Below are 24,202 nucleotides of genomic sequence, written 5' to 3'. Positions count from 1 at the left end.
AAGCTATATATTCTCAACCAATGTCATGAATGTAAAATCTTAACCTAAGAATCTGAACAGAAAATAAAAGTCCAAAATGTAATCAGAAAGGTAATTCTAGATCTTGTAAATGGACCTCTGCTTCTGGCTAAGGGGAGCAACTTGTCCGAAATTAAAAAGCGCCAAGTGTAAAGGCAAAATGACACTCGTTACTAGTTTTTCTAATTATATAATAAAATCTTTAAACTCAAATGGACCTTAGAAGATTTACCAGCCAAATTTCTGGTTATTAATAAGGGACTGGAAGCCTAAGACATTTTGGCCTAAGTAACAAGTCTAGTTAGTCATTAAAAGTACCCTACTCAGCCCTTCTGGTGCCCAAACTCAAGGAATGCTAACTCTTTTCCAGGAATCTTTTTCTTATTTTGCAGCCCCATGATGAGTTGTCTTGAACCAAATGATGGTATACCTACAATAATAATTCCTTCTCAAATCATGACCAAAATATTAAGACTGAGTGGGAACTAATTTCTTATATTTTCTTGGCATTAGAGATTTTTAAGTTTTTTTTTTTTAAATTATACTAAAGTATTCTTCCAAACAATTTAGCTCAGGTTTCTGGACCCCTACCAGATTAATTTCAAACTTAATTTGAATAGAAAATCACCTGAAAGCCATTTAATTGATTAGGATGTTTGAGGACTTACATCAAAATTTAACCTAAGTTGATTAAGTAAATCTTAATTCATAAGAAGATGTTGTTGTGTGTGTGTCCATGTGTGTGTTGTTTGCAATAAAAAGATTTCTGTTTTACGTAACTATAGTGTAGTTGAGAGCTAGCAGAGTTCTACATTCTGTTGAATATATATGTACTCTCATGTAAGGGGAGAGCATTAGCAAAAACTCAGTTGCTTTGACTCTGAAAGCATTTAGGACAGAAAAATTACACAAGCATCTTACTCTTTTTGCCAAGAGATATTTTCTACCTTTACTCCAATTCTTTTCTCTAGTCAGAAAACACTGAGTGGAAAATCTTGATAGTCGTCCAGGAGAAATTAAAAGAAACAGCGGGATCTCTGTGCCACCATATCAAAACCACAAAGATACCGAAATTACCTTAACATCAGCTCCAGTTTTAACAACTCCCTCTGCAAACAAACTGTTAGAGCCTCATTATTTGGTTTCAACCAAGGTAACTTTGGCCTTCCAAAGGCTCCCGAAGTCTATAAATATAAAGCAGGCTTGCAGGCTTGAAGCAAAATTCTAAAATTATGCATAACATACTTAGGATTAATATAAGACCTGACATTCTTCCATACCTGCAAGTTTAACTAAAATTTCTTACCAAGATACTAGGACACTCAGTGGCAATCACAGTACCTTTTGTACCAGATGAAATAAATTTTGCCTTGTGAGTTTATTTCCCAGCAAAGCACAGTCCACATCACAAAAGAATGGTGTGTAACACTAAAATGAAGAACTAAGCCCCAAATTCAGTAGCACACAGGCTGAAATACAAGCTACCTTTCCCTTTCAGAGCCCACTCAGGGAACCGTGTACTAAAGCTGCAAGGTGCATTGCAAAGGCTGCCTGTCCCATGCCTCAGATATCTGTCCCTTACCTTGTCTTAGGCACTGAGAACCAAGATGCCCATGCTGGAGAGGACTGCCACAGTCACCACCTCCTCCTCCACAGTTAGGGGGGAGCATTCCTCGAGAAGGAACTCATTGATCAATTTCAAAGACAGGCTGGGCAAACCAGATCCAGCTGGAGTTAATCAGCTTCCACACTGCTAAGATGTTAGGGAAGAAAACCAGTGAGCAGAGGCCTCCTCAGCCTTGTCTCTGTGAATCTCAGGGGGTAGGTGAGGAGAAAAGGTGGATTTCCTCTGCCTGGCTGGCACCTCCGACCTGTCTGAGCCTTTATTTAACACTAGGAGGCCTAATGGGTGTTCCTGTGCACATGCAGATCTTATTTCCTGGGCATAAGATCTCCCATAGTTGATCTAGCTTTGTAGGAGAGGGTGCTTGGGGAGAGGGAGGAGTTTACAAGAGAGACAGTAAAGTTTTGCAAACTCTTCACGGTAAGAGGATGAAGATGAAGAAGGTGGGAGAGAGGAAAGGTTTTGATTTCCCAAAAGGTTAACTGGAGGAAAGTGGACAATCCCCCCGCCCCACACACACACCCCAATTGTACTGAAAGGTAGAAGACAGAATCTGTTAACCCCTGCTTTTGCTTCCCCTCTATTCATGACAGTAGAAACTTCGGATGTCTGGACTAGGCTAATGGCAATTTATTAGGCTGATAGAATTTAATCTTGCCAGAATCGTTAATGCCTCCAAAGCCAAGTTGGCTCCTGTGCTCCCCAAATAATTTCAGATTCCAAAACCTTGCTCTTTGGACGAGAAGAACAATACCAGGCAAAAAAAATCGCCCCAAAGGGGGTTGATTCATAGGCTAGCCTAGCGTTTGTTTATTCACGTAGCAAAAGCTCGACTCTGTCAAACTCATCAGTGGAAGACAGCATCACCCCAAATCACGCGTGTCGTGCTCTTTCCCCCCCTCCCGGCCTCCTTGACTCAAGTAAAGCAATAAGGATCAATCCATTAAGACCATCCCCCCTCCGCTTTCCTCTCCTCAATAAGGGACAACGCTGAGCATGCAGACAGAGACCCTCTGCACGAAATGCATATGTGTGTCTTTACAATCGTTGTGCTAATGAGAAATCCTCACTCCTGTCCCCGGTTGGCTGAGCCGCCCCAGCGGGTTTCTTCGTTGCGGCGGTCATTTGGACTGTTCCACAATAGGGATGAGGAACACATGGTCGCTTCCAGGGAGTCAGAGAGTCACCCACTGCAGTGACCACACACCGAGCGCCACAGCCCGTCCGGCTGTCCGAGGCTCTCCACCCTTCCCAGCCGCGTGCCCGACGTTACTGGCAACGACGGCCCCCCTCCCCTGCCGCCAGCCGTGCAGCAGAGGCCGGGGCTCCGCAAGCCGGGCTGCAGAGCGCTCACGCCGCGGCAACGGCGGCGGAGAGCGGGGCCCGCCCGCCTGCTCACCCCCGCGTCCGGAGCTGGGCTGCTGGCGGCTCTCAGGGGCACCGGGGCTCCCGGCTCGGCTCCTGCAGCGTCTCGGGGCCGGCCCCCTCCCGGCGCGGGTCCTGCGGCAGCCGCTCTCCGCACCCCACCAGCCCGGCGGCAGCGGCAGCAGCTCCAGCCGCGCTGCCCCTCTTCATACTTCTCTGATGGCTCCTCTCGGTGCTGTTTGGGAAAACGATTTTTTCCCCCTGCCAGAAACAGATTTCCTACATTTCATCAGTCCACATAGACCGAGCGGAAGTAAAATGCTTACTTTTTCTGGTGGACAGCAAACGCAATTGACACTGATTTACCCTTCAAACGGGGAGAGATTGTATTACAAGCCCTTGGCAGCAATTCCGAGGTTGGGGCCAAGCTCCGGCCCCCTCCCGGTCCCCCAAACACTAACCTAAAGGGCGGGGGAGAGCGGTGGGGAGGGGATCATATTTAACTCGGAGGTTTTAACAAAGTCAGTGGCTTTAGCACAATATTAAAATTGGGTGTTGGGAAGGTTTTGCTTTCCTGGTCAGTGATTTTGCAGACTCGGAGGCGTGAGCTTGCCAGTAACTTGGGCCACTCTTCGTTAAAATTGAACAATTTGATTTCTTACAACTCCCTTTAAATATCAGACTTTAGAAGAGGCTGTATTTCACGGCTGTTTTCGCTTTACAAAAGGAAATACAGTTCCACCCTTCCTTCTCTCAGCCTCAGCTCAGTATTATGTTGAATGTCATAGACAATTTTCTCCAACTGTTGTTTATTAGGGTATGTATTCTGAGACGAAAAGTCTCCCCATGAAGCAGACAGATGTTCAAGTGTCTGCTTCACCTCTAATAGACATGTGACCTCTTGTTGAGTGTCCTAATCGCCTCAGGTTACTACTTTCCGTGGAGTGTAGGTGAAAATGATCATACTTTTTTGTTGTTGTCGTTTCCATGTTCATCAGTTTCACAAGCATTTCTATCCAATGATCGTGTGGCACAGGTATTCTAGTCCTCTCTTGGATATCATGTTTAAGATGGTGAGCAATGTACCAACACACCCAGCCCAGCCTCCCCCCCACCTCCCCCCAAAAATAGAAACTACCTGTGGATGGATAATAGCAAACTGATGTGGGTAATTTTAGATATAACTGAAAAAAATGCATTTTGTACTTATTGCTTTCATCTGGAAATGGTTATCTGCTCTAAAACAGCTAGAAACTGCATCAGTTCTTTGGTTGTAGTAGCTAGCGGTGCAAATAATGAAGAAGGGAAGAAAACAGATGGAAAAGTTTGCTGGCGCTGAACTCCAAGCTTTTTATTTTAGTTCAGTTGGGTACTGCAGTTAGCTCCATATTCCTCCTTAGGCTTCCCGGAAGAAAGGGAAAAGAGCCATTCCTCATTTTAAGGAGAAACAGCATTATAAAAAGGCCTATCTTACTGCTTAGATATACATCAACGAGAACAACAAAACATACAGAACAGGTTACTGATGAATTTGAGCAATCATTCTGATAATAAAAATTTTCAAAATTTAACCAGATAGATCTGAGTGTTACTACAGGCCCAACAAAGAACTCTTAGTTTCTGAACCTATAAAATTTAAGTAAAATCAAACATCCTTGATAATTCTTCATGATCAAAATATCATCAGCCAATAAATGTTAATTTCAATATCTTCAGGGTATAAGAGTTCAAAAAGTTTAACACCTAGATTTTCAAAAGCTCATAGTCTCCTTTCTATATAAATATTCTTGTCACATTATTCAATATTGACATTATAAAAAGCAAAGTGTAAAGACAATATTTTTGTTGACTAAGGGACAATGTTAAACCCAGTTTGGGAAAATAAGGAGGCTTCCAGAAGCTTTGGGAGAACATAATCGTTCAAATTACTCCCTTTCATGCCCCTTTCTTCCAGGTATTTTTAATTTTAAATTCTGCCTTATATCAGATCCTCTTTCCTTTTTAGCAAAAGCCAAAAGGATAACACTAGGAGAAATATGTATTTTCTCCCTTAGCATCTATGAGTTGTGCTGAGTATTCTTTTGGTGACAAAAGAGAAGTAATACAAAAGATTTCTGAAGAGGCAGCAAAGTAGTGTTTTCATTTAAATTTTTTTCAGCATTTGTAACAATTTCCATTTGATCTTTATTTTGTGTTTTTTAAATCAAATTTATACTTATGTATTCCAATCAGTCACTTATAAAAATTTGTCAGAAAATCTTTTCATCCAAGAATTTTCTTGCCTTGGTCTCAACCTAAACATATTTGTCTTAGGAAACCATAGTGCAACTGACTCAATGATAACCTCCCTGATGTGAGGTGAAGGAAGCGAATGCCTCACCTAACGGGGTGAAAAATGTCTAAATACATTCTTGAAACATAATGGCATAAAAAGGAAAAGTAAAGCCAAATTTAAAGAAAACATAGTATTGTTTTCCTTTTTAAGTTATCACAGTTTTGAAGACTTTATATTAAGAATTCCTGGGTTACTACGTTTTTCAGTGTTCTAAACCTTCAACATTGTCTTCAATATGAACTGTGCCTTTTTCTAAATGTAAATATATATATGTGGGTATATATATGAATATATACATATATGTTTAAAATGAGCAATAAAAGTATTTTTTTCCTCATTTATAGGTTAGCCTCGCCTCACCCCTCACCCCTCACCCCCCACTCATGGAAATAATATAAATGCCCTTATTCTGAAAAGTGGGACAAACCTTCAATAGATGATGGAGATTATCAGGAATTTTGAAATAAATTATGTGGGAAGAGACACTAGATTAAAGTAAAATAAATTTCCAAGGGTGACCAAGACATTCTTATATCCCTAAATAGCTTTGAAAGGGCACTTAAAGATGGCAAGTGATAGCTTTAGAAGCAAGTGAGAAAAATGATACAGAAAGCAGCATGAAGACATGTAATGGTGCTGAAGAAATGCATAAAGCAATGTAATAAGTGAAAACATTTATTTATGTTTTATTGAAATAGTTTATCAGTGATGTAAAATATGTTGGTATTTCCCTACCTAGCTAGCATCTTGGCCCATGATACAGGCCTTCAGTTGACTTACACTGAAATAAATTTTTTTAAATCTCATAAGGCAAACAAAATGGATTTTATAAGTCCTAGTATGGAAATTACAAATACTGTTAGGGATAAAAAGTCAATGCTATTACTTTTTATCAGTATTCATGTATAAAACTACAAAGAATGAATTAAATGGGAGAAATTTCACGGGAAAATTCAAGATATACTCTCAGTTTGATATGCAACTTTAAAAAATCTATTGCTTTACTCTCAACGGAGAACTTTAAACTTTATAAGTACAACACAACAGTAGCACAGATATCTGTTCCCTACTGGGAAGACGCATATTTTTGCAAACTGTGTGTTATATATGACCATATGTCTTCTAATTTTTATACAGGGGATAGATTGAAATCATTTTATGAAATATGCCATCTATCTTGTCTAGTTTTAAAATATCCTATGAAATATATCCTGTTATGTGATTTTTCTTGTGTAGGTTGGAGTTGTGCTTTTTATTTTTCCAAATATTTGTGTGGCTTGTTTCAAAATCTTTTATTAAAATATCATGCCATCCTAATTGCAAGAAGCTCGAACTTAATATGAATGTTTAAGATAAAATATTTTTACTTTTATAACCTTCTCTTTCTTTTACACGACTGTCATCTCCAGTATCTAAAATACCATTGAGCATAGAGTAGGCACTCAGTAAATAATTGTTGAATGAACAAATGACCATTATAGAAGAAGCCAATCTCTTAAGAAGCTTACTGCTAATTGGTTAGATTTTTATATATTGTCTTTAATTTAATAGTTTGGAACTTGGAATAGAAAAATAATGTTAAAATACCATTATAAATGATGGTTTCATCCCCAAGTTAGAATAATTTCATCTGGTTAAATGCAACTAGAGTTCAGTAAAACAGATGCTTGCCTGTGTGCCAGGCTTATAAATGAGGTCAGTCTGTGTCACTTGTCACTTCATTAAAAATCAAGGTTGACTTGGACTCAAGGTTTAATCATAACCAATACTATGAGTGCAATGAAAAGTAATAGAAAATATTACTACTTCAGTGGCTTTCAAACTTTTTTTATTGTGACCCACAATAAGAAATATATTATGGAACAGACACATAAAAACACACTCAGACACACAACCAAAACATGGTTCACAAAACAGTACTTACCTTCCTCAGTTAATGCACTCTGTTATTTTTCTGTTTGGCTTTATTCTAGTCTTTTCTATGCCATTCAGTTGAAAAGAGATGTTGTTGGGGAATTGCTAAATTTATTTCAAAGCCCACAATTTGAAAAAGAAATCTGACTTAGAAACTAAGCTAAGGAGAAGATCCATCAAAATGGAGGTAGGGCATCAATGAACAGATGGTTTCATTATAAAGAACAAAACAGACGTGCATATATAGTCTCAGAGGTAGACGATGTGATGTCCGTCACAATATCCCAAACATTGTACACCTCATACCTCCATGTCTTTGCTCATGCTGACTTGAATGATCTTCACCTTTAACTTTCTCCCTTTGAAGAAATCAGATTCATTCTCCCAGGACCAGCTTAATCGTCATCCTCTTTGTGGTTCTCTTGATCTCCCTGACAAAATACTGCTATGCCTCTGGGTCCAGTGCTCTGGGAATTTTTCCATTTCTTTTATATCTCATTTAGGACATAGTATCACAATTATTTTCGTATGCATGTATCTCCTCTACTAAACTGTGAGTCCCTGGAAAGCAGAAACTAGTTACCTATCAAGTGCTCAGCACAGCACCAAACCCAAGGGTGTTGAATGATTGAATGAGTAAATAAATGAACCATAAAACCACTGAATATCTGAAAGGGAAAAATCGGGTGTCACTGGGTGATGGGACAAATACAGGAAGGAAGGACTATGCCCATCAAAAGGGAACTAAATGGAAATTCCTCTGTAAAGATGGCACCAGCTATTAATTTTGCATCATTGTGAATAGAAAAATTTACATTATAGGCGAAATTTTACTGTCACATTTCTTGGGACTCTATTGCAGGTAGACCGCGGTCCAGTTATCCATTTATTTTTAATCCTGATAATGATAAATTTAGGATTACAGCTCTTCCTCCGCTTATGGTGGGGTTACATCCCGATAAACACATCATTGTAAGTTGAAAATGTCATAAGTCAAAAATACATGTAATATACCTAACCTACATTAAACATGCTCAGAACACTTACCTTAGCCTACAGTTGGACAAAATCATCTAACACAAAGCCTATTTTATAATAAAGTATTTAATATTTCATGAAATTGATTGAATACTGTGCTGAAAGTGAAAAACAGAATGGCTGTATGGGTAAAGGATGGTTGTAAAAGTATTGGTTGCTTACAGTAGTGATCACATGGCTGTCTGGGAGCTGCGGCTGCCCGGCATCATGAGAGAGTAACGTACTGCATATCACTAGCCTGGGAAAAGATAAAAATTCAAAATTTGAAGTCTGGTTTCTACTGAATGCATTTCACTTTGGCACCATCTTAAAGTCAAAAAATCATAATTTGAACCATCATAAGCTGAGGATCATCTGTATTTTGTTGAAGGATGAGAAAACTTGCTGAAATTTCCATTACTGAAACTATAACTTAGTTCACAAATATGGAATCTTTGCCACTGCTGATTTATATGAAGCATTTAGAGAAATGGCTCTTAAATTTATCTCATCAAAGGGCTTTTCTAGTACCAAATAGTAGACCAGGCAATATGCCAAGAAATGTAGCACACCTAACTCAAAGTGAGAGATGTGGAGAGATACTCTGACACCAGGAAGGGGTCAGGGTCGGTGGGGCTTCTCTTGGCAGAAGGAAGTGTTGCCATCCTGCTGCTGTCGCCAAAGCCACTTGGACTCTAGAGCCATTTGCAAAGAGATTTCACCAGCCATTATTCCCACCAAAGCTGCCAAGGAAGAGACATATTAAATTGTACTAATAATAGTTACCGCAGTTGAAATAATAACTAAGAGTCCAGATTTGGAGACAGATAAAACCAGGGTCAAGTTCTAGCTTCTCCACTTACTTGCTGAAAATTATAGGCAAATTACTTAACCTTTCTAACTATAAGTTTCCACAACTGTGAAGTGGGGTTAACAAATAGCCCCTCTCATAGGCATGTCTTGAGCATTATATAAAATAATACATGTAAAATATTTAGTTTACTGTCTGACATACAAGTGTGAAATTAAGGTTAGGTATTTTATTATTAATTGACGGCCTAAATCATCTTATTTACTCATTATAATAATCCCCTGGGATAAGGAAATTCTCATCATTAAAAATACAGAAGATCAGCGAATTTTATGTGTCCTTTCTCTGAATCTTTCTCTCCTCCCCACTTTATGACATTCCATTTTATACCCTTTTAGATATCCATGTTTTTTTCATTCGTTATTTAATCATTCATTCTCCACTTCCTCTGTGTAATTTTTTTTTGATTTGTTACTCCTTTTATTTAAGAGGCAATTTCAAATTATGAATGGGAAATTAATTACAAAATACTACTGATGATTTACAAAGACATCTTGGTTATTGCCTAATACTTTGTCCTTATCTTTATAGAGATTGGTTTTTTAAAATAAATATTCTGATCCTATGAAAAGCATTTCAAATACCATGTACTTCTATGTAATAGTCATCTTATTTAAATGTTAATAAAATCTGTTTGCATGTAGATTAAAAAAACCAAAACATGAAAATATCAAAATGCCAAGTTATAATACAGTGTTACAAGTGGATTAAAGAATAAAATGAAGTCATAATACCAAGGCTTTTTTCCTAGTTTATGAAAGCTTCAGTTTAGTGAAGCTTAAATCAAGACCTAAAAATATTTGGAATTGTAACTAAGTTACAAACAAATAAATGGTCTGCTCCCAGAGATCAGGAGTCTAATTGGAATTATTGACTCTCCATGGAGAGTCATTCTGAACCTCTGTGTAATTTTTTTTTGCGGTACACGAGCCTCCCACTGCTGTGGCCTCTCCCGTTGTGGAGCACAGGCTCCGGACGCGTAGGCTCAGCGGCCATGGCTCACGGGCCCAGCTGCTCCACGGCATGCGGGATCTTCCCGGTCCGGGGCACGAACCCGTGTCCCCTGCATCGGCAGGCGGACTCTCAACCACTGCGCCACCAGGGAAGCCCTGTGTAATTTTTATATAAAGATGAAGTTGCAGGACCAGATCATAGGTTAATAGGAAAAATGAACTATTAAACTGCACAGGTTAAGAGTCAGATTCATGTCTGAGTTTGACTGATTTGAAAGTCTGTGTTCATTTCCCTCCTTCCGCTCTTCCTTCTTTCCTTCCTTCCGCTCTTCCTTCTTTCCTTCCGCTCTTCCTTCTTTCCTTCCTTCCTTCCATCCTTGCTTTCTTTTTTCCTTCTTTTAAGGAGGGGGGAGAGTCTACACATTAAATAAATGTATGCTAAAATGTTTAAAGGTAATAATAAAATACTCTGACAAAAAAGTTAAATCATGTTTGAAAAGAGGAGACTGTTTCCGTCAGGTACCCTAACTCAACCGGATGAGCTGCCCCTGGTGCTGAGGGTTCCACATCACATAGAATTACGTTAAATCCCTTACAGCAGTGTGAAAAAGAACTCACACTAAGAACACAGCAGAAGACATTGAGAAAAAGCTTCTGAGCAGGAAAAGTCAAGAGAAGGTTTCAAACTCTACGTGAAATTACCTCTTTTCTTTTGGCTTTAGCTGCAGGAGAGGACAGACGAGAGTCAAGGAAGGCATCTTCCTAATTGGCTCCTGCAGCCTGAGCAGACTGAACAGCCCAGAGACTGAAAGATGTTTATTATACAGAATTGGCTCATGTGATTACGGATGCCAACAGGTCCCAAGATCTGCAGGGTGAGCAGGCAACCTGGAGTCCCAGATCTGATGATGTAGTTCCACTCGGAAGGCAAGCAGGTTCAAGAACCAGGAAGAGGCAAGGTTTCAGTCTGAATCTGAAGGCAGGAAAAGGGTAATGTTCCACTTCAAAGTCAGTCAGGTAGGAGAAATTCTCTCTTACTCTGGGGAGATTCAGCCTTTTTATTCTAATAAAGTCCTCAACTGATTGGATGAGGCCCATTCACATTAGGGAGGTCAATCTGCTTTACTCAGTCTACCAATTTAAATGCTAATCTCATCCAAAAACATTCTCACAGAGACACACAGAATAATGTTTTACCAAATATCTAGGAACCCTGAGGCCCAGTCAAAATGACACATAAAATTAACCATCACAGGAGAAATAGGTGAAAAGGAGCATTGGTGCTGATTTAAACGCTCCGTAATCCTTAAGACTTTCAGCAACATTGTGGAGAGGAGGAACCAAGACAGTGGAGTAGAAGGACGTGCTCTCACTCCCTCTTGCGAGAACACCAGAATCACAACTAGCTGCTGGACAATCATCGACAGGAAGACACTGGAACTCACCAAAAAAAGATACTCCACATCCAAAGACACAGGAAAAGCCACAATGAGATGGTAGGAGGGGTCTAATCACAGTAAAATAAAATCCCATAACTCGTGGGTGGGTGACTTACAGACTGGCAAACACTTATACAACAGAAGTCCACCCACTGGCGTGAAGGTTCTGAGCCCCACGTAAGGCTTCCCAACCTGGGGGTCCGGCAATGGGAGGAGGAATTCTTAGAGAATCAGACTTTGAAGCCTAGTGGGAATTGATTGTAGGACTTCGATAGGTAGGATTGGGGGAAACAGAGACTCCACTCTTGGAGGGCACACAAAAAGTAGTGTGCACATCAGGACCCAGGGGAAGGAGCAGTGACCGCGGCAGAGACTGAACCAGACCTACCTGCTAGTTTGGGAAGGTACCCTGCAGAGACGGGGGGTGGCTCTGTTTCACCATGGGGACAAGGACACTGGCAGCAGAAGTTCTGGGAAGTACTCCTCGGCGTGAGCCCTCCCAGAGTCTGTCATTAGCCCCACCAAAGAGCCCAGGTAGGCTCCAGTGTTGGGTTGCCTCAGGCCAAACAACCAACAGGGAGGGAACCCAGCCCCACCCATCAACAGTCAAGTGGATTAAAGTTTTACTGGGTTCTGCCCACCAGAGCAACAGTCAGCTCTACCCACCACCAGTCCCTTGCATCAAGCCTTTTAGGTAGCCTCATCCACCACAGGGCAGACAACATAAGCAAGAAAAACTACAATCCTGCAGCCTGTGGAACAAAAACCACATTCACAGAAAGATAGACAACATGAAAGGGCAGAGGGCTATATACCAGATGAAGGAACAAGATAAAACCCCAGAAAAACAACTAAATGAAGTGGAGATAGGGAACCTTCCAGAAAAAGAATTCAGAATAATAATAGTGAAGATGATCCAGGACCTTGCACAAAGAATGGAGGCAAAGATCGAGAAGATGCAAGAAATGTTTAACAAACACCTAGAAGAATTAAACAGCAAACAAACAGAGATGAAAAATACAATAATTGAAATGAAAACTAAACTAGAAGGAATCAATAGCAGAATAACTGAGGCAGAAGAATGGATAAGTGACCTGGAAGACAGAATGGTGGAATTCACTGCTGTGGAACAGAATAAAGAAAAAAGAATGAAAAGAAATGAAGACAGCCTAAGAGACCTCTGGGACAACATTAAATGCAACAACATTCACATTATCGGGGTCCCAGAAGGAGAAGAGAGAGAGAAAGGACCAGAGAAAATATATGAAGAGATTACAGTCGAAAACTTCCCTCACATGGAAAAGGAAATAGCCACCCAAGTCCAGGAAGTACAGAGAGTCCCATACAGGATAAACCCAAGAAGAAGAACGCCAATACACATAGTAATCAAATTGGCAAAAATTAAAGACAAAGAAAAATTATTGAAAGCAAGGGAAAATTGACAAATAACATACAAGGGAACTCCCATAAGGTTAACAGCTGATTTCTCAGCAGAAACTCTACAAGCCAAAAGGGAGGGGCATGATATACTTAAAGTGATGAAAGGGAAGAATCTACAACCAAGATTATTCTACTCGGCAAGGATCTCATTCAGATTCAATGGAGATAGCAAAAGCTTTACAGACAAGCAAAAGCTAAGAGAATTCAGCACCACTAAACCAGCTCTACAACAAATGCTAAAGGAATGTCTCTAAGTGGGAAACACAAGAGAAGAAAAGGACCTACAAAAACAAACCCAAAACAATTAAGAAAATGGTCATAGGAACATACATATCGATAATTACCTTAAACATGAATGGATTAAATGCTCCAACCAAAAGACACAGGCTTGCTGAATGGATACAAAAACAAGACCCATATATATGCTGTCTACAAGAGCCCCACTTCAGACATAGGGACACATATAGACTGAAAGTGAGGGGATGGAAAAAGATATTCCATGCAAATGGAAATCAAAAGAAAGCAGGAGTAGCTATACTCATATCAGATAAAATAGACTTTAAAATAAAGAATGTTACAAGAGACAAGGAAGGACACTACATAATGATCAAGGGATCAATCCAAGAAAAAGATGTAACAATTATAAATATATATGCACCCAATACAGAAGCACCTCAATACATAAGGCAACTGCTAGCAGCTATAAAAGAGGAAATCAACAGTGACAAAATTAGAGTGGGGGACTTTAACACCTCACTTACACCAATGGACAGATCATCCAAAATGAAAATAAATAAGGAAAGAGAAGCTTTAAATAACACAATAGACCAGATAGATTTAATTGATATTTATAGGACATTCCATCCAAAAACAGCAGATTACACTTTCTTCTCAAGTGTGCACGGAACATTGTCCAGGATAGATCACATCTTGGGTCACAAATCAAGCCTCAGTAAATTTAAGAAAATTGAAATCATATCAAGAATCTTTTCTGACCACAACGCTATGAGATTAGAAATCAATTACAGGGAAAAAACGTAAAAAACACAAACACATGGCTGCTAAACAATACGATACTAAATAACCAAGACATCACTGAAGAAATCAAAGAGGAAATCAAAAAATACCTAGAGACAAATGACAATGAAAACACGATGATCCAAAACCTATGGGATGCAGGAAAAGCAGTTCTAACAGGGAATTTTATAGCTATACAAGCCTACCTCAAGAAACAAGAAAAATCTCAAGTAAACGTTCTAAACTTACACCTTAAGGAACTAGAGAAAGAAGAACAAACAAAACCCAAAGTTAGCAGAAGGAAAGAAATCATAAAGATCAAAGCAGAGAAATGAAATAGAAACAAAGAAAACACTAGCAAAGATAATAAAACTAAAAGCTGGTTCTTTGTTAAAACATTATCCAGACTCAACAAAAAAAAGAGAGGGGGAGGACTCAAATCAATAAAATTATAAATGGAAAGGGAGAAGTTACAACAGACACCGCAGAAATACAAACCATCCTTAGAGACTACTACAAGCAACTCTATGCCAATAAAATGGACAACCTGGAAGAAATGGACAAATTCTTAGAAAGGTATAACCTTCCAAGACTGAACTAGGAAGAAACAGAAAATATGAACAGAAAAATCACAAGTAATGAAATTGAAACTGTGACTAAAAATCTTCCAACAAACAAAAGTCCAGGACCAGATGGCTTCACAGGTGAATTCTATCAAACATTTAGAGAAGAGCTAACACCCATCCTTCTCAAACTCTTCCAAAAAATTGCAGAGGAAAGAACACACCCAAACTCATTCTGTGAGGCCACCATCACCCTGACACCAAAAGCAGACAAAGATACTACAAAAAAAGAAAATTACAGAACAATATCACTGATGAATATAGATGCAAAAATCCTCAACAAAATACTAGCCAGCAGAATCCAACAACACATTAAAATGTTCATACACCACGATCAAGTGGGATTTATCCCAGGGATGCAAGGCTTCTTCAATATATGCAAATCAATCAATGTGATACACCATATTAACAAATTGAGGAATAAAAACCATATGATCAGATCAATAGATGCAGAAAAAGCTTTTGACAAAATTGAACACTCATTTATGTTAAAAACTCTCCAGAAAGTGAGCATAGAGGGAAACTATCTCAACATAATAAAGGCCATATACGACAAACCCACAGCAAACATCATTCTCAATGGTGAAAAACTGAAAGCATTTCCTTTAAGATCAGGAACGAGACAAGGATGTCCACTCTCACCACTATTATACAACATAGTTTTGGGAGTCCTAGCCATGGCAATCAGAGAAGAAAAAGAAATAAAAGGATTACAAATCAGAAAAGAAGAAGTAAACGTGTCACTGTTTGCTGATGACATGATACTATACATAGAGAATCCTAAAAATGGCAGCAGAAAACTACTAGAGCTAATCAATGAATTTGGTAAAGTTGCAGGATACAAAATGAATGCACAGAAATCTCTTGCATTCCTACACACTAATGATGAAATATCTGAAAGAGAAATAATGGAAACACTCCCAGTTACCATTGCAACAAAAGCAGTAAAATACCTAGGAATAAACCTACCTAGGGAGACAAAAGACCTGTATGCAGAAAAGTATAAGATACTGATGAAAGAAATTAAAGATGATACCAACAGATGGAGAGATATACCATGTTCTTGGATTGGTAGAATCAGTATTGTGAAAGTGACTATACTACCCAAAGCAATCTACAGATTCGATGCAATCCCTATCAAATTACCAATGGCATTTTTTACAGAACTAGAACAAATCATCTTAAAATTTGTATGGAGACATGAAAGACCCCAAATAGCCAAAGCAGTCTTGAGGGAAAAAAACGGTGCTGGAGGAATCAGACTCCCTGACTTCAGACTATACTACAAAGCTACAGTAATCAAGACAATATGGTACTGGCACAAAAACAGAAATATAGATCAATGGAACAAGATAGAAAGCCAAGAGATAAACCCACGCACCTATGGTCAACTAATCTACGACAAAGGAGGCAAAGATATACAATGGAGAAAAGACAGTCTCTTCAAAAGTGGTGCTGGGAAAACTGGACAGCTACATGTAAAAGAATGAAAATAGAATACTCCCTAACGCCATACACAAAAATAAACTGAAACTGGATTAGAGACCTAAATGTAAGACTAGACACTATAAAACTCTTAGAGGAAAACATAGGAAGAATACTCTTTGACATAAATCACAGCAAGATCTTTTTTGATCCACCTCCTAGAGGAATGGAAATAAAAACAAAAATAAACAAATGGGACCTAATGAAACTTCAAAGCTTTTGCACAGCAAAGGAAACCATAAAGAAGTTGAAAAGATAACCCTCAGAATGGGAGAAAATATTTGCCAACAAATCAACAGACAAAGGATTAATCTCCAAAATATATAAACAGCTCATGCAGCTCAATATTAAAGAAACAAACAACCCCATCCAAAAATGGGCAGAAGACCTAAATAGACATTTCTCCAAAGAAGACATACAGATGGCCAAGAAGCACATGAAAAGCCACTCAACATCACTAATTATTAGAGAAATACAAATCAAAACTACAATGGGGTATCATGTCACACCAGTTAGAATGGGCATCATTAGAAAATCTACAAACAATAAATGCTGGAGAGGGTGTGGAGAAAGGGGAACCCTCTTGCACTGTTGTTGGGAATGTAAATTGATACAGCCACTATGGAGAACAGTATGGAGTTCCTTAAAAAACTAAAAATAGAATTACCATATGATCCAGCAATCCCACAACTGGGCATATAGCCAGAGAAAACCAAAATTTAAAAAGACACATGCACCCCAATGTTCATTGCAGCACTATTTACAATAGCCAGGTCATGGAAGCAACCTAAATGCCCATTGACAGACGAATGGATAAAGCAGATGTGGTACATATATACAGTGGAATATTACTCAGCCATAAAAAGGAACGAAGTTGGGTAATTTGTAGAGACATGGATGGATCTAGAGACTGTCATACAGAGTGAAGTAAGTCAGAAAGACAAAAACAAGTATCGTATATTAACGTATATATGTGGAACCTAGAAAAATGGTACAGATGAGCCGGTTTGCAGGGCAGAGGTTGAGACACAGATGTAGAGAACAAACGTATAGACACCAAGGGGGGAATACTGCGGTGGCGTGGGGATGGTGGTGTGATGAATTGGGCGATTGGGATTGACATGTATACACTGATGTGTATAAAATTGATGACTGATAAGAACCTGCAATACAAAAAAACAAAGAAAAAAACAATACTAAACTTTCTTTGGGTTATTTGTATGGAAATATGTTAATATAAATGTTTCAGACATTACATGAAATTTCTAAAAATCTTGTATGTTCTGGTATAATGTCATAAGTCATAATTGTAGTTATTACTTTAAAATATATATCTCAGAAATAACTAAATTTTCTTGTCAATGGCATTATTATGAACTTTCATCAAATCTTTAACCGTGGTTATTTTTAAGTCTTTTGTCATTTACAGACAGTTCTGGGTGTACTTTGATGCTTTTGCAAAAATGTTCCTATAAAAGGGTTTCATCTTCAAGGAATTCATGGAAAAGACTCTGACAAGTACAGGTTTCTGGTAACTGACTATACTGATGAACTGAATGAATAAGCATTTTCAGAACTCTAATGGAAAATTGATGAATTCATAAAAGTGCTAACAAAAGATCAAGATAAAAAAAAATTAATTACATGGGACTAAGTGAACTGAGGAGGATGCTTATAATTTTTGTGGCTTTCTGTTTGAATGAAAAAAAAAATCCCACAAGGACCCAGAGGCAAAAAGTATACAAATCAATTTTCACTGCAAAGTAAAGGAGCTGTTACAGTGGAGGATTACTGGACTGAATGCCAATATTATGACATAGTGTGAGTGTGTTTCGTGTTTGGTAATTGCAATCATTGTTGCTTTTGTTGTGGTCATCATTTACAATGCTTGGTGTCAGTTTATTTATCTCTTGTAAAAATAAAATATAGTGTGTGTGTCTGAAAAAAAAAAAAGACTCTGAGCAAATCTAAGTTTCATCATGTCCCATGCAAACTAAGATGCTAGGATGAAAATAAACATGTATTAGCTTAAAAATAAAAAGAAAAATTGAAAGTAGGAAGGGTTTGCACTGTATTCCAGTTGAAATAAAGTATAATGACTGAGATTCTGACATGCTCTTTTAGTACCAGAATAGCATTTATGCATCAAAATCTGCTTATGAATACACAGTAAATGTAAATGTTCAACTAATCTTGTGTAACAAATGTAGCCACTAACTGTTCCTTTACATATATTGAATAGGATATTTATCTCTTTACATATATTGAATAGGAAATCAAAAGAATCTTTTTTCTAGAAACTTCTTTCCCATTAAAGTACAATTTATTCTGCTAGCAATAAATTAATAAAATGAGGCATGACTTGTTCTTTCCAAGTCAAAGTCCCTAACTTCATGGAACTTATATTTCACCAAGGTGAGACAGAAATTAAACAAATAATCCAATGAAATTAATCCACAATATATCAAGTGATAATAAATGGGTTCTGCAGAAAAATAAAATAAGGGTAAACGTGATAGAAAGGGCTGAGAGATGGCAGATGTTATAGGTGGTCATGGAAGGCCTTGCCAGTAAAGTGACAACTGAGCAGAAACCCAAAGGAAGTAAGTGCACTCTGCAGAATCCCTAAGGACCACTGAGGACAGGGCAACAACTAGTGCAAAGTCACTGAGGCAGGGGAATGCCACAAATCAGATGTTCCAGAAAATCAAAAAGGCGCCTATGGCAGAGATGAGTAAAGGGGGAGTAGGAGATAAAATCAGAGAGATTGGGGGGGAGGGGGGAGTTCAGATCCCATAGGGCCTTGTAAGCCTTTGTAACTTGCTTTTCTCTCAAGTTTGAGCAGAGGGGTGACGTGATCAGATTTAGAGTTTAAAGCTGTCACTCCGATTCCTGGGTAGACAGTAGACTGCAGGACATTGATTACGTACAGGGAAAACAGTTCAATGGTTATTGTAATAATGCAGATGAGAGGTGCGAGTGACTTGGATGAGAGGGATAGCAATGGAATTAGAGAAAGGAATCGGATTCTGGATATCTTTTGAATGGTTATTCTCTTTGATTCACACTCTTTTCCCCCAGTTATCCATTTTGTAATAAGGCAGATGACTTACGTGAGCATCAAATCTAGTCTACACTATAACATCATCCATGACATATTTCACTATGATTTTTATTTTATATTATGATTTAAATTTTATCACTGATGGCTGGGTAGGCAGTGTGAGAAACAGACAAGGCGAGCCTAAGATTTTTTTGTGTAAGAAATGCTGCAGTTTACTGAAATGGAAAAGACTTTGGGAAGAAGTTGTCTTGTTTTATTTTGCCTTATCTTGTTTTGTGTGGCGTGGAAATTAGGTTTCTAGTTTTGCGTAAGTTAAGTTTGATGTGACTATTTGGTATCCAAGGGAAGCTCTCGTGTGGTCAGTGGAGCCCAGTAAAGGGTGAATCAAAAATAACTGAGTCTACGGTGCTTTGTGTCCACCTAGAGGGGTGGGATAGGGAGGGTGGGAGAGAGGTGCAAGAGGGAGGAGATATGGGGATGTATGTATATGTATAGCTGATTCAGTTTATTATACAGTAGAAACTAACACACCATTGTAAAGCAATTATACTCCAATAAAGATGTTAAAAAATATTTTTTAAATAAAAGAAAATGAAAAAAAAAATGGAGCTCTGCACAGACGTGACCCTCAGGGCAAAGAGCCCTGGTATCAACAGTAACAAACACTCTCAAAGCTTCTTATGCACGTTAAAATTTGAAAACCTTTGCCAGAGATTAAAAATAATAATAATTGAGTCTTTAAAAAGCAAATCTTATGTGCACACACAAGTATTCAGTTGTCTCCATTCCTCTTCCCCACAAACACATCGGATTACTTAAAGTCTCTCACCTTAAACACTGGGGAATTGCTGAATAAAAGTAGAAATATTAATTGTCATTTCTAATTGTTTAGCTACCAGTTGTTATAGAACTCTGGGGGAGACCCAGCTCATTACTAAATTGCTCATTTAAATCCTAATAAAATGTATTAGGAGTAATGGATGATTATGGGCCAAGATACGATGCTCACATAATTGAGCTGCCCCGTTTGACAACCAATGCCCGGGGTAGAAAGAGTGTAAGGAAACAGTTGTCATGACCCTGAAGGTTAAGAAAGAAAATTAGCTCATAACGAATCTCTGGTTCAGGAGATAACCTACTGTTTTTTCCTTCCCTGCTATTAATATTTTCTCTGTTCTTCTTTGCCTTCTTTATATTTAGAGTTTAATTCACTCTCTTTGTGTGTTTGTGTGTGTGTCCAGGTAAGTATAATAAAGTGGCGTTTGATTGTTTTTATGCTGTCTTGACCTGGTTTCCAGGTCCTGGGTAGAGTCTGGTCAGTTCCCCTTCTGAAGCAACCAATTAAGTCTGCACCCTGACCACTTCCCTTATTGAGGTTTCATACTCTGAACCACAGTGCACTTACCCTAATCTCCATGGGGCCAGGAAACAGAACCAGGGAGAACCCTCCACCCCGTAATGCCCTGGCGGGTCCACAGAAGATTTCAAATTAGCCAGTTCACAGGGACTAAAAGTTAACCCAGAAGTTCGCCATACAGAGGCTGCCCCTACAGCTCCAGCTTGCTGTTACCCTGTCCCAGGATAAAAGTGCTTATGCGGCTCTGCCTGACAGCCTTCTTTCATTTGGAGCTGTAAGAAAGAGTTCTGACTTTTATCTATCCAACTGTCAGTGTATTTTGATGTGTCCTGCCCTGAAAAGAAACCTTACGTTTTATAAAAACAGAAAGGAAGGAAGGGATGGAGAACTCTGTTTTTATCCTACTTCCCTTTCTTCATCTCATTCACACTCCTAGAATTCTCTCCTCTTGTATAATTTCTAGATTTTTTCTGCTCCCTTGTCCTTCTCTCTTAAAATGTTCCTTCCTTCTCACTATCTCCTCTCTATAGAAATACAATGATCATAATTCCCTGTGCTCATGAATTTCTGTAAGTTATCTCAAAAGACTTTATAAAAGTTAAAACTAAAAAAAAAAAAGTAAAAAATATTAAAACTTTAATAGAGTAAAAGTGAAAATATCAGGTATAGAGTGTAAAAGTTTGGAAGTGCTATAACACACACACACACACAAAATAATAACAGACACCATAAGTGGGAGAGTAATAAGCAATACCTTTGCATGATATCCATTTTAACTTGAACTACCTTTGACTATTTCCACCATCAGCAATTTTCTCTAGCTCATACATCTTATGGCTTATGAATAAAGTGTGGAGGTGGTTTTCATTTGTTAATACTGCTTTACCACTTGGTTGTAGATTTGTCAAAGCGTAAAGTTTACTTCTCGATACTTTTTATTTAAGTTTTCTTAAATTCCAGTAACTCTTTATAGTTTACCTGGATTATACATTGTTCTTTTTTCCTCCAATATGTGAACACTCTTTTTACATTAAATTTCTCCTTTACACAATTCTTTTTTTTTTCCCACATCAATCCTCTTTGTGTCATCAGATATTATTTTCAACGTTCTATGCCTTAGGCAGATCTTCCTAATTGCTGCCGGTGTCTGTCATATGCTGAATTAAGAATAATAGCAAGGGAGGTTACCCAATTCTCTTCATTAATGACATGTGTTGGTGCAACTCATAAGGAGATGATTAAAAGCTTCAAGTTTCAGAAAATAACAGCCAAGTTTAAGACCCCAAAAATCTAAGCCAAGAATCAGAAGAGACATCAGCAACTAGTATATGCTATGGTTTTACAGTTTGTGGAAATTATAGGTGTGGTGAAATAAAAAAGTTCCAATTTGTTTTGGAACATTTTTAGTTCCTTGTTCATGAATAACTTTAATCTGCAGTTTATTCAGATAATGATACTACATAAAGATATTTTTACTTTTTAGTAAATAAGAACATTTTTACGAAACAACAAGAATAAAGTATGATACAAGAAGCACAGGAAAGATATGCAACAGACATAATGTTTATTTAATATTTTTCCTCAGAATTTTAAAATAATTTATAACATCTCATATACTCAGTATTAAATACTGCACTAATTTTGCTAATTAAATTTTAACACTTAGTCTTAAATATATAAGCTAGAGACATAGAAGGTAAAGAAATAAGGCTAGGCTCTGTACCAAGAAAGTATATGATTTATATCTTATGGTTTGGTTTAATTTCTTTGCTGAGCCAGCAGAGGAGACATTTATGAGGGCTGCCAGAACATACATTAAGTTTTTTCACTGAGGCAGAGTTTACAAGTGGAACCAAATTACGTATGGGAATTATACAGAAGTTCTCACAAATAGAGACACTAATTTTTTCCAAAACAAATTGGTGATTTTCACAGTCTGGGGAGTTTATGATTTCAAAAAGTACAGTCATTTTTGGTTTGGTCTTGTTTTTCAATTTTGGAATTAAAGAGTGGATGGAGACTCTGATAATGTTTTTGGAATGCTTCTTGCTGTATCACAAACTTATCTCAGAGAGTTTCCTATATATATATATTTTTTAACTATTAGGAAATCTTTATTAAGTACCTAAGCTGGGACCATGGGAATACAAAGATGAATTAGAACGACTACTTCCTCTGAAGAATTTTCCATTGGTGAAGGAAAGAGACAAATGCAGAATTAGCTTAATGCAGAGTAAGTGTTAACTATAGATATTAACAATGTAGAGAAGGGAAAACAGAAGCAATGTCAGCCTGTCTCTGGAATCAGGGTAGGTGAGGTTGTGGGGTGAGCCCACCCATTTGGGTGACCCCAATATAAGGTAAGGGAGTTGAGCCTAGGCATGGAGGTGTGAAAGTGTACAGTCTTCAGGGAATGAGAGGCAGTCTGGAGAGGCTGGGGATTCAGGTGACGGGATAGTAGTGGGGATGAGGCCCTGATCAGAGTTTAGATGGTCTTGAATAGCATATTAAGAAGTTTAGACTCTGAATAGCATAACTCAAGTTTCAAGTCAATTAATTTTCTAACAGATTTGGTTATTAATTCAGGGGTATACATCGCACAACTACACTTTTTCCTCTGGTGAAAATTTTCATTTTCTAACCACCAGAAATAGTTATATAGCTCTACATTAACCATAACTCTTTATGGTCTATATTTTAGTTTCATAATAAAGATTCAGGGATGCACTTCACATTAGGAAGGAATCTCCTTTATCAGAAAAAAATAGGTAAATTTTCTATTATTTATTAATTATTTCTCATCACTTGGACCTACGAGTTCTTACAGGTTATTTTACACTTATTTAGAAAGAAAACTATTTAAATAAATTCAACTAGAGGGGTTTAAAACATTATTGGACCATTAAGTGATAATGACCTCATAGTATTTGGCCAGGTTTTGAATTAAGCACCTTCACCCAGGTATCACCTAATGCTCCAGTTACTACTGCTGTGTAACAAACCACTCCAGATTTAGTGATGTAAAATAACCACCATGTAATTTTGCTAATGAACTCTATGGAAAATATCAGACAGAGCACTGCAGGGATGGCTCATCTCTGTCCCACAATGTCTGAGGATTCAGGTAGGAAAACTCAAACAGTTAAGGACTGGAATAATCTGTATGCTTTGTCAGTCTCATATCTGGGCTTGGATGACTGAAGACTTCTCCTTGTGAACTGGCCTTCTCAAAGCATGATGACCAGATTCCTAAAGGGAGTGTTGTTAGAGCAATATCCTGAGAGCAAGCAGTCTAAGAGAACCAGGTGGAAGATGCATGGCCTTTTAGGATCTAGCCTCAGGATTCACACCGCATCCCTTCTGTCATGTCAAATTGGCCACAAGTCCATCCTTTCAATAGGAGGACTGTCAAATATTTCTGGGCCGTGTTTAAAACTGCCATACCTAGTATCTTAATCCTAACTCAGACTATTGGCTATTTGAAGATTTCTTCTCTCTTAGACTGGGTCTTGCTGATGCAGATTCCATTATATTCATTATTTTATCCCTAGGACATAATATGGCTCATAGTATGGGTTCAAAAAGTATTAGTTGGAAATATAAACTATTTCCCAAATGCATCTTACTTGCCTCATTTTTTTTTGTCTTGCCAGTCCTGATAGGTAGAATATCCCTTTCAT

At 38.1% G+C, this 24,202-nt stretch overlaps 1 protein-coding gene across 18 annotated transcripts in view; it reads right to left on the bottom strand.

The window, feature by feature from the left end:
* GAS2 (growth arrest specific 2) overlaps window positions 1–24,202 on the bottom strand; it is a 153,633-nt gene that overhangs the window by 116,246 nt on the left and 13,185 nt on the right. For 11 of the 18 annotated variants that reach the window (XR_012333486.1, XM_073808700.1, XM_073808711.1 and 8 more), the window contains exon 2: window positions 8,457–8,532. The exons of 1 other annotated variant lie outside the window; for it this stretch is intronic. The gene's annotated coding sequence lies outside the window, so the exon portion shown is untranslated. Of the gene's footprint in view, window positions 1–3,041; window positions 3,314–3,333; window positions 3,352–8,456; window positions 8,533–10,799; window positions 11,234–24,202 lie in introns of those variants that run through there. 6 more of the 18 variants (XM_073808701.1, XM_073808712.1, XM_019948441.3 and 3 more) reach the window with 5 other exon arrangements.

This window comes from Tursiops truncatus, chromosome 8 (assembly GCF_011762595.2).
Source record: "Tursiops truncatus isolate mTurTru1 chromosome 8, mTurTru1.mat.Y, whole genome shotgun sequence".
Lineage (NCBI taxonomy): Eukaryota > Metazoa > Chordata > Mammalia > Artiodactyla > Delphinidae > Tursiops > Tursiops truncatus.
This window is presented reverse-complemented; position numbering and strand designations above follow the sequence as displayed.